Source organism: Thermobia domestica, chromosome 8, assembly GCF_964235325.1.
Source record: "Thermobia domestica chromosome 8, izTheDome1.hap1.1, whole genome shotgun sequence".
Taxonomy (NCBI): domain Eukaryota; kingdom Metazoa; phylum Arthropoda; class Insecta; order Zygentoma; family Lepismatidae; genus Thermobia; species Thermobia domestica.
This window is the reverse complement of record NC_137461.1, coordinates 34,053,944-34,063,267: the sequence shown is the minus strand read 5'-3', so window position 1 is coordinate 34,063,267 and position 9,324 is coordinate 34,053,944.

Sequence of the window (9,324 nt, the reverse complement as noted above, 5' to 3'; positions counted from 1 at the left end):
TGTTGGTCAGTATGGATGTTTCTAAATTTATATTGGCTACATTGATATATGTCATTTTCATTCCTTTCTCTCAGGATTTCTCTTACAGAAGTTATCATGAAATGGAGGGGTATAGTTTTTTTCCCTTTGACAATATTTGTATCAAATGTGTGATTGTGAACACAGGGACAATGTTCACAATCAATTCACACACTTTCAGCACAAACTATTAGTCAATAAATTATTTTACCTATTTCAATTATGCACTTCTACATGTCTGTAACAGCAACCCTGAAAGAAAGGAATGAAAATAGCATGTACCTATGTAGCCAGTATAAATTTACAAACATCCATCCTGACCAACAAGAACAATGACTTCTATTGAGTAATGTTCGGAAACGTAAATCCTCTCTAAATAATCGAAAGGTGGATAATTGTGTAAATTCAAATGAACACATCAAGAAACAAATGAAGTTGAATATAAATTCCTTTGATGCTGCAAATTAATGGCTACAGGCAAATGTTTATCGATCTGAACCCATATATTCACATGATCAGTATCTTGCGATCTTTGATTTATGTTAAATTTTGAATCGGATCCCATTGAGTGCCCAAAATACAACTTTGCAGTGTTTTAGTACACATCTGAGACTACACTATGGCCAATTTTGAACAAATTCAGAGGAACATTTCTGTACGAAATTCAAAATTCAAATTTGAATTTAAATTTTTGAAATGTTATTTTTTATTGTACAGGTATTTCCAATACAATGCAACTTGTAGACCAATCTTTAAGCTTTCTAATGTTTTTGTTTCATATCTCTAGTGCACATATTAACCATTTTATAACAATTTTTAATAATCGCTGTAACTGAAAAAAATGGCCTTTTTGAAATTTTTGAACACCCTGTATGGAGACACTTTCAGGAGGGGAGAGGCAATATTTTGGATTTTTTCATCTTTCATTGTAATATTTTTTTCCTTTTCTGTGCACAAATTTTTACAAAAATCTGAAATGGTCAAGTCTGATGACTTGTTGATTTGACATGGAATGACCCTAAGTGTCTTTCTCACATAAATTGATATTGGACGTGGGGGGACGCTATCCCCCGGCGTTCTCCCTCACTTTTATATCTGGTACTAACATAATTCATAACCTTTGGACTAGTTTCATAATCAGAAATATTATTAATATTACCACCATTCATAGTGCCATAATTACCACTAACTCGTAAGTGCTTAGGTAGCCGATGTGGTTTCAACTCATGACACATAAGTGACTCTTAGTTAAAGCATTATGTACTGCTACTTGTTGAGTAAATATTTGTGAAGTATTTCTCTCATTATTTCTGTTATTTCCTTGTACACTATTTTAAAAATTCGTATAATTATAAAATTACTCCGAAAATTAACATTACGTAAATAATTAAGGCTATTATATGCATTTTTTCAGTTGGTAGATTCATTGTCAATGTTAACAGTACGCACAAATCTAAAATTAATTCTTGTATTGTAATCATTATCCCTTTTGATACTACATTGTGAATAGAAACTGTGTTAGGTCAAGTTTTGTTGTTATAATTAGTGATGAGCAAATGCAAGACCAAGACCGAGACCGGGGTGTCTTGGGCTTGGTCTTGGTCTTGCATGCAAGAGTCTTGCAAGTCTTGCATTTAAGAAATCTCAAGCTTTTCATAGGTAAATTTCAGTATGGATATAAGGGATAATAAACTCCACAATGTGCCAATAGTAATGGAAATATAATGCATGTTTCTAAATGTAATATAGTTTAATTTGTGTAAGTATCATGATAGTGTACAAAATAGGTGATGGCCTTTCCTTTTTTAATGGGTGCCCACGCTTCACTATTTGTAAGATATGCCTAAATCACAACGTTTCGTAGTCTGTTTATATTTTTTTAACAGATCAAACACTCCACTGGTTCCCAAACTGGTGAAGCTACCAATGAGACGCATGAAAGAAAATCAAAACGGCACAGATTATTGAAAAACCATGATTTGCAAAATTATTTCTACACTCTAAAGGCGTCAGATTTTTCTATTCAACCACGATTAGCTAATCACTGTATTAATCAAACTTCCAATTAAATATTGAGATTTTGTTTTACAGATTCCAATATGTACTCTATGGGGCAAAAACATTGACATTACGCAAAAGTGATGAAAAAATTGCAGGCTTTCGATACATGGGCATTGAGAAAAAAGGAGAGAATTAGCTGTGTTGAACGGACACTGAATGAGAACGTGTTAAAAAAAATAGCAGTACGGAAAAAAATAATTTTAGATATTGTTAAGAAGAGGAAGAGAAACTGATTAGGATATTGGCTGAGGAGGAACTGTATTATGAGGGACACGCTGGAAGATATTGGGGAAGGAAAGTGAGGGAGGAAGCGAAGGAAACTAGTTGAAGGAAGATTGTAAAACAGAAAATTGCTACGTCAAGACGAAGAGACTAGCTGAGGACCACCATACATCGAAGCTTCTCAGTTGCAGCAAGTAACCTGCCAATAATGGCAGAATAGCTATTATGAAGATGATTACATATTTAGCAATATTGACTAAAAAAAGAGAGAGAAAATTAAAATAATAATTATTATAATCACACCTCTTAATATTTTAGAATAATTTCAGTGAAAACTGACAACGATTCAACTGTCTATGTTTTTTTTTTTTTTTTTTTTTTTTTTTTTTTTTGTAAATTCAATCTATATAAATACTTTTGACCTGTATTGGAAATACAAAATAACGGCATCAAACTCCACGTTACTTGAAGTCTCACTTGTGAATATGGATTACTAGCATCAATTACCCACTTCGTTGGGTTAAACTTAAAAGAAATAATAATATATTTCATTAGTTAGTCACTTTTTACTATTAGTAAAGCGCTCTTTGATATCGGTCATTTTCGATTATTTTTATATTTCTCTTTCCTCCTCCTTCCCAAGTTGCGGGGCTGAATTTGAACTTAAATGGCATCAGAAGTGTCACTGTTCGTCTCAGAGATCTCAAAAACTAAGGATTCGGCACTAATATCGGTCATTTCCAATAAACTTATATATCTCCTTCACCCCCAGGTTGCAAGGTACGGCATCGAAGTGTCATTGTTCATCTCAATGACCTCGAAAACCATGAGTCCGACATTGATAATGGTAATTTTTGATAATTTATATATATATATATATATATATATATATATATATATATATATATATATATATATATATATATATCTTGCTCCTTCCTCAAGTTTTGGTGCTGAATTTGCATTTAAATGGTATCGGAAGTGGCAGTATTGAACTCAGCGAACTGGAAAACTATGAATTCGACAATAATATTTGTCATTTCCGATCGTTTTTATATATCTTCTCTTCCCTCCGCCGAGCTACGGGGCTGAACTTTGATTTAAATAGCAACGGAAGTGCCATTGTTTATCTCAGCGACCCCTGAAACTATAGACTCCATTTTAATAAAGGTCATTTTCGATCATTTTTAAATATCTTTCATTCCCCCTCCCCTAAACTGCACCATCAAAGTGATATGACAGAAACCACCTCAGGTCCGATCCTCATCTATTTTGAAAATGAGATCGAGTTCGGTCAGGTGGTTCAAGAGTTATTAAATTTAATTATTTTCGTACATTTTCCATCCCCACCTTCTACCCTAAGTTCTTCCGTCAAAGTGATTTGACAAAAAAACATCCCAAGTCAGAACCTCATCTATGTTGAAAATTTTATCAAGATCGGTTGGGTGTTTCAAAAGTTATTGAGTTTTATTTATGTTATATATATATACTGTCCCTTCCACCCTTCTCCCCTAGATTCTACCCTCAAAGTGAAACAAACTCTAAAATAGTTTCCAGGACCGAACCTCATACATGTTAAAATTTGATTGAGATCGTTTCAAGAGTTATTAAGTCACAAACTTAATCATTTTTGTTTTTATTTATATTGATTTTTGTACATCTCCCCCTCCTCCTCCTCTCCTACATTGCTCCGTCAAACTAAACTGACACATAACATTCCAGGCTAGAACCTGATCTATGTTAAAAATTTGATCGAGATTGGTCGTTTAGTTGAAGAGTTACTAAGTTTTATTTATTATTTTATATCTCCCCCTTTCCCCTACCCTAAGATTTACTGTCAAAGTGAAATGATGAAAACACTTAAGGACTCAAACCTTCTTTATGTTGAAAATTTGATCGACATCGGTCGGCTGGTTCAAGAGATTAGGAGTCACAAAAATAGTCACTTTCAATTTTATAATAAATTTATTGTTGTAGTATAATATTATATCGTTCAACCCTCAATGTGCCATACATCGAAGGAGGCTAAAAGTTATATTAATAAACAATTATTCAACGTATAAGCATCCGCTCATGAAACCAAACTTGCGGTTACATGCACCAAGTTTTTGTCAGTGTCATGAAAATGTTATTTTCGATATTAGTTTTAAAAGTACTCATTGAAAATGACCAATGGATGCTTGTGTCAAGGCCATATCCATGTAGTCGACACCTATGGAGTACGGTATTACCGATGTTCAATACTACTTTTCTCTTTAGTTTTGGAAGAACACCAATAATATGCTTTGAATTGAAATGAAGTATCTAGTTTAACGTCCAACGATTGTGCACCAAGGCTAAGGGAGACAGTGATGATTAGAAACGACTGAAATGGTGGAATGAAGAAAGTAGGAGGAAACGAAAAATACCGAGAAAACCCACGCACACAGTATCTGTCCACCAAAAAATCTTACATGGTGCGAGATGACACCTGTGTGGCTTGAAAACGAGTAATATCTACAGAAAACGCGAACAACCAACTCAGAAAACGACATACTGTTGCTATAAGCTACAGGGGCAGATTGACTCACACGGACTGCATAAACTACTGGGAACACATTCATTCCAGCAAGTCCATCTCTTTCTTTTTACTCAAGCCAAGAAGCCCATCTCCTTCTTTTTACATTATATAAAAAATCAAGTATTGCCGGTACTTGTGCAAGAGTCTTGGTCTTGGTCTTGGTTTTACAGGTATGGTCTTGGTCTTGGTCTTGCATGCAAGACTCTTGCAAAAACTGCAAGACCTAGACTCTTGCGCTCATCACTAGTTATAATGGACATTTCGACAATTTTTTATTGCTCTAAAAGAAAGTTCAGAGATAACTGATTACGGAGAACACACCGTAATCATACGACGACTCTAACTAGTCGAAATTTGCGATTGAATTCCGGTCTGCTACTCGTGCGCTTAAAATAACGACCTCCATGTTTGTACTTCACAGGTCGGTACAGGGGAAAAGGTCTGCGCCGCTCACTAGGGAAACGGCTTAGCGAAAGATACGATGTATGTTTTTCAAATGTGTACGACATTGCTAATAACACAAAGAATAAGAAAAGTAACAGAATTTGAGGTTTGTTTAAAAAAACAAGCTATTTATTTATTTATTTTTACCAATTATTTGAATATACTTGAATATCTTAGGACAAAGTTAAAGTGTGCTAATTAGCTATATTATTTACATTGTTTGCAGCCTGAGGTAAGAAACTAATTAATATTCTCATGTTTCGGTCACCGACTGACCTCACGAAGGGAATTTTATGGATTCTTAAGGAAAAATCAACAATATAAAATCATAGTTATTTGATAGTAGAGTCTAATTTCTTATATGCAAGTTCATTTTGAAGTCGATAGTTATACGCTCAGGGGGAAGCCCAAGGAAATTAATACATGAAAAACATTTCTCCAAGTACAAATAGTCTAAATTCTTATTTGAGTTCAACACAAGGAAGCACAAACTTACGATGATAGTAGTAGAAAATGGATCGATCTGGAACAGACCTGGCTCAGACCTGGCTCAACCTAGGACAACTCACAAGCCACTGAGAAAATGACCACCTTGCACCGTGAGACCACGGCCTTTTACGACCTCCATTTTAGGGGTGAATTCGTTCCCTTTTATGAGCACTTTTAAGGGGGTGACCTCGTTCTCTTTTACGACCTCCATTTTAGGGGGTGAACTCATTCCCTTTTATGAGCCCTTATTTTAATATAGCAGAAATTACGAACACATAGAAGAACAGATAACACATAACACTACGTAACACACAGCAGAACAGATATCAGATAAGAATATGAAACATAGAAGGGGTGTATTCATTCTCTTTTACGACCTCCATTTTAGGGGTGAACTCATTCCCTTTTTTCAACCCTTATTTTAACATAGGAGATAACACATAAGATTACGAACGCATAAAAGAGAAGATAACACATAACACTACGTAACACACAGCATAGCAGATAACATATAAGATTACGAACACATAACATAGCAAGGGTGTTCTCATTCCCTTTTATGATTACTTTTTCAACCCCCTATTTGAACATTTTAACATAGCAGAAATGACACAAGCATGTCCCCAAACTACTGACCATCGTGAACAAAGGTCAAACTCAAAAACAAAACAACATATCGAGGTGCTGTTCTCACATTTAGTAATCGGTCATCAACTAGTGCAATTTCCAAAATAATGATCATCGAGGTCAAAGGTCAAAATACTTAAAACCTAATAACTCAGAAACGGAGCCACATATTGAGGTGCTGTTTCCACATTTAGTAATTGGTCATCAACTACTACAAGTTCCAAAAATAATGATCATCGAGGTCAAAGGTCAACATACTTAAAACCCAATCACTCGTAAACGAAGCAACATATTGAGATGGTGTTTCCACATTTAGTAATCGGTCACCAAAGACCACATGTCTCAAAAGTGTCAGCCATCGAGGTCAAAGGTCAAAATACTTAAAACCTAATAACTCGAAAATGGATCCCCATATTGAGGTGCTGTTTCCACATTTAGTAATACGTCATCAACTACTACAAGTTCCAAAAATAGTGGTCATCGAGGTCAAAGGTCAACATACTTAAAACCTAATTACTCGAAAACGGAGCCAAATATTGAGGTGCTGTTTCCACATTTAGTAATAGTTCATCAATCACTGCAAGTTCCAAAATAATGACCATCGAGAGCTTGTAAACGGAGCAACGGATTGAGGTGTTGTTTCCAAATCTAGTAATAGGTCATCAATTAGTAAATGTTAAAAAGTACTGATCATCGAGGTCAAAGGTCAACATACTTAAAACCTAATAACTCGAAAACGAAGCAACGTATTGAGGTGCTGTTTCCAAATCTAGTAATACGTCATCAACTATAACATGTTCCAAAAGTACTCACTATCGAGGTCAATGGTCAAATATTTAAGCCTTAATAACTTTAAACAAAGCCTGTGTGATCTAGTCAATTTTGTACAAGTGAAGAAGGAATAAATTTGAGTGGCTTATTTAGTTTTGTATTAATGAGAAAGAAATCCAATTTTAACTAGCGCAGAATTTCTGTAACAAGAAAGAAAGCAAAGATATGCCATATTAACTAGCTGAGAATTATATGTCATCTTGTATTATTTAAGCAAAACGAAGAAAGCGAACATGGACCATTTTACTCAAATTTGGATGGAGTATTCATCTTTGTATGAACCAGAAGAAAAATGAAGAAGGTTCAATATTTCTATACAATTTTGTACTACACAAATAAACGAAATTTTATTTTTGCATCAATCACAAGAAAATCAAATAATAGAGGGAACAAATTTCAGTGGTCTATTTTATTTTTGTACCAATCAGAAGAAAAGCAAAGATATACCATTTTAACTATTTAAACAAACGAAAAGATAAATTTGAATGACCTATTCAATTTTGTACCAACGAGAAATGCCATTTTATACCATTTTGTATTACTCCAATAAACGAAGGAATACCAGAAAAAAAGAAGTGAAGATTAGGTGGATTATTTTCTTTTGTACCAACTAGAAAAGAGAAGAAGAGCTACATTAACTAGCTCATTATGTACTGTTTAAACAAACGAAAATTGACCATTATGTATCAATCAGAAAAACCCGAAGAAGGATCATTTTAACAACTTCATAATTTCGATGTTCTACTTTTTATACCAACGAGAAAAAATGAACTAGCTGAATATTTAGATATACGAAAGAATAAATTTAAGTGACCTATTCAATTTTGTACCAATGAGAAATGGCTCAGCAAAAGGCGAAAAAGGACTATTTTAAACAATGGAGTATTTAGTTTTGCACCATTTTGGAGTATTCAAATAAACAAAGGACTTATAATTTGTGTCAACTCTAAAATCAATTAAACGAAGTAATGCATTTGAAAAACCGAAGTTGAGTATTTTATACCATTTTGTATTATTTCAACAACCAAAGGAATAAGCAAAAAAAAGAATTATTTTATATCATTTTAAAATAGTCTAATAAACGAAGGCATAAATATGAGTGAGCTATTTAATTTTGTAGCTGAGTATTTTAACGAAAGAACAAAATTGTACTAACTAGAAAAAACCGAAGAAGACCCATTTTAACTAACTGCTGAGAATTTCTGTACCTTTTTGTACTATTTAAACAAACGATGGGATAAATTTGAGTGACCTGTTTTTTGTACTAACCAGAAAAATCGAAGAAGGTACCTTTATACTAGCTCAATGAACGAAAGAACAAATTTGAGTGTTCTACTTTTTATACCAAACAAAGAAGAACCATTTTGTACTAATCAAATAAACGAAAGAAAAAAGTGAAAAAAAGACCAATTTAACTAGCTCAGAATTTATATACGTTTTGTTTAGGTGTCCTACTTTTTGTACCAGCGTGAAATGTCTTTTTAACCAGCTCAGTAGTATTCAAATAAACAACTAGTTCAGAATTTCTGTACTTTTGTGCCATTCAAACAAATGAAAAAACTAAATTTGGATGGAGTATTATTTTTTGTGCCAAGCAGAAAAAGGAAAGAATTTGTACTGACCAGAAAAGGCAAAGAAGGATCATTTTATACCTTTATGTGCTATTTAAATAAACGAAGGAATAAATTTGAGTGATCTATTCAATTTTATACCAATCAGAAGAAAAGCAAAGAAGGGCCATTTTAATTAGTTGAGTATTTTTGTGCTACACAAATCAACAAATGAATAAATTTGAGTGACCTATTCAATTTGGTATCAACAAGAAATACCATTTTAAATAACTCAGCATTTTATATCTTTTTGTGCTATTTAAATAAACGAAGAAAGCGAAAGAGATCCAATTTAGCTAATCAAATAAACGAAGGAATAAATTTTTGTAACCTATTCAGTTTTGAAAAACAAGCAGGAAAAGGAAAGAATTAACATTTTATACTAATCAAATAAACGAAAGAATAAATTTTGAGTGGCTTAAGCAAAGAAGGTCAATTTGTACCTTTTGTGCTATTAAAACT